This window comes from Gekko japonicus, unplaced genomic scaffold, assembly GCF_001447785.1.
Source record: "Gekko japonicus isolate JY-2015 unplaced genomic scaffold, Gekko_japonicus_V1.1 scaffold1201, whole genome shotgun sequence".
NCBI lineage: Eukaryota > Metazoa > Chordata > Lepidosauria > Squamata > Gekkonidae > Gekko > Gekko japonicus.
The window spans coordinates 63117-65700 of record NW_015172039.1 but is presented as its reverse complement, the minus strand read 5'-3'; positions in this window follow the sequence as shown (position 1 = coordinate 65700).

The window sequence follows — 2584 nt, the reverse complement described above, 5'->3', positions numbered from 1 at the left end:
CGAGGCAGAAAGAACATGGGGCTACAAGGGAACATGTTGCTCCAAAGCATGACCAGGCGCTGACATTTTGATTCACGCTGACATTTCACTGGGTGAGCACGACCGGTGCTCTGAACCCGTTTGCGGAAAGAAAGTGAAGCATATCCACCCACCCTCCGGGGGAACAACCAGACGTGCCCTGAAGCCACACTTTGCCCCCAGCCCAGGCTCAGAGCCCCCTTTTGGGGCAGAATGCGCAGCGACCCCGTGGGCAGACGGGTGTGCCCACAGCTGTTTCTCCGGCTGATGTTTCTGAAGGGAGAACAGCTGGCGGGGGGAAAGGAGGAGAAGCGAGAAGCAGCTGCAGGCCCGAGGGGGCACGATGAGACCCCCACAAACCTCAGGCAGGCGGCTCCACGTGGACATCCAGGGGACGGCGCAGCTGATGAAAGCCAGCCACCTGCCCCAAGAAGCCTGGCCTGGCAGTGCAAACAAATGCCCAGAAGGGAGTGGCGCTTCTCTCGAGCACCAGGAGGCCTCGAAAGCCTCCGCTGGAGACAGGGGAGCGCTGCTTGGAAGGGCGGGGGCTGGCACTATGGCCAAAGACCTTTCTTGTAGACCCCGCCCCGCTATCTTTCTGGTCCTCAGCCCTGGGTGGAGAGTGCTCCCTCCCCTCTGCAAGACTGACAGGCCCTCCACACCTGGGAGGGATTGCAGAGGCCTCGGAGGGCCAAGATGCAACGGGAATCCCTCCGCCAAAAGCCGCACTCCTTCTCCTTCCCCCGCCTCGCACCTGGCAACGAACCGTCTCTTGCCTCCGGCGGCAGGAACTGGGGTGTCGCCGTCACTGTCAGGACGACTGAAGGCCGTGGAGGAGCTGTGCCCCTCTCCGAGTCCCAGCAAAGGACAGCTTGACAGATTTGGGCCAGCTGAGCCATCGCTGCTGCCGTCAAGAAAGAGAGGCTCTGTGCCTGCAAAGGCAAGAGAGGCGGGCCGGGGAGCACCCACTGCTCTGGAGCAAGGGGGGATCAGGGCCCAGGAGGACAGCTTCCCGCGACCCCGTTCCTGCCCACGCCAACTCTTAGACCGGTCTAAAACACTGGCCCAGATGAAAGGAGCCGAGCTGTCAGCCGCCGCCGCCGTGGCTTCCGTGCTCCAAGGCAGGAGTCCAGACGCTCTCTGCACACCCGGGGGCAGGGGCGGAGGAACCATGAAGCAGACGAAGCAGGTGCTTAGGGCACCAGGGCCAAAGGGGGCACCACAAAGTTGGGGAAAGGGTGAAAAGCTTAGTTTGTACAGCATATTGTGTTACCATATGAGTGGATTTTTGTAGGGCTGCAACCTGCATTGTCTATCTGGTCAGACCGGTCAACCACAGAAATGGACTGGGGGTCAGTGTGGAAAGGAGGGGGGGCGCCAAGACTGGTCAGTGCTGAGGGCACCAGTGAGCCTTCATTTGCCCCTGCCCGGGGGAAAAGGGAAGGAAGGTTGGTGGGCTGGCTGTCAAGGAAAGGGGAGATGAAAGGGGGAGATGAGGCACACCCCAAGAGGGGAGAAGGGAATGGCAGTGCCTTCAGCCCCACGGAGCTGCTAGAAAGCCCCACCCCCCCAACCAACGCTCCCTCCAAGCTGTGGAGTCTTGTGAGCAAAAATTCTACTTTGTGAGCTCCTGGCATTAAAGATGTGAGCGAGCAATTTGGCTCCTGCAGAAATCAATTTGTTTTGGAGCCCTCCTTCCTGAGCGAAGACAAAAATGTGTGAGCTGGACACTAAAAGGTGTCTTCCACGCACGTCCCAGCTGAACCATCAGCTCGGGACCAAGGCTCCCTCTAAGCTGTGGAGTCTTATGAGCCAAAATTCTGCTTCGTGAGCTCCTGGCATGAAAGTTGTGAGCGAGCCATTTGGCGGCTGCATCAATTAGTCTGCTCTGGAGCCATCCTTCCTGAGCTGAGACAAAAACGTGTGAGTTGGAGGCTAGAAAACTGCAGCTTAGAGGGAACCTAGCTCAGGAGCCCTAATCCTGAGTCTGAGTGCAACCAAAGTTTCCACCCTGAGATTGCCAGTGATGAGACCCACATCTTCCTTGCCCGCTCCTCAGCAAGGGAGGCCTGAAGACTGTTCCTGTACCTGGCGGGCTGCTGTGGCGACGTTAGTCATGTCCCCAGGCTAGGTAAAGGGAGAGGTGTGGGCCCTGTTCAGTGGGCCACTGGGTTCCTCAGGCTTCCTGTTGCAAAGGTATTGTGGCCAGACCACCCCCCCTTTGTTCCAGGCTGGGTGCTGGGAGAGGGAGGGAGGCGTCTGCCTTGCCAGGGCCACAGGATGGCCAGTCTGACACTGTACAACCAAATGGAACTTCCACGTATAGAAGAAGAGAAGAAGAAGAGAAGAGATTGGATTTATACCCCGCCCTTCACTACCCAAAGGTGTCTCAGAGCGGCTTACAAACTCCTTTCCCTTCCCCTCCCCACAACAGACACCCTGCGAGGTGGGTGGGGCTGAGAGAGCTCTGACAGAAATGGCTCTTTTCCCAGGACAGCTCTTATCAGAACTACGGCTTGCCCAAGGTCATCCAGCCAGGTGCAAGTGGAGGAGGAGTGGGGAATCA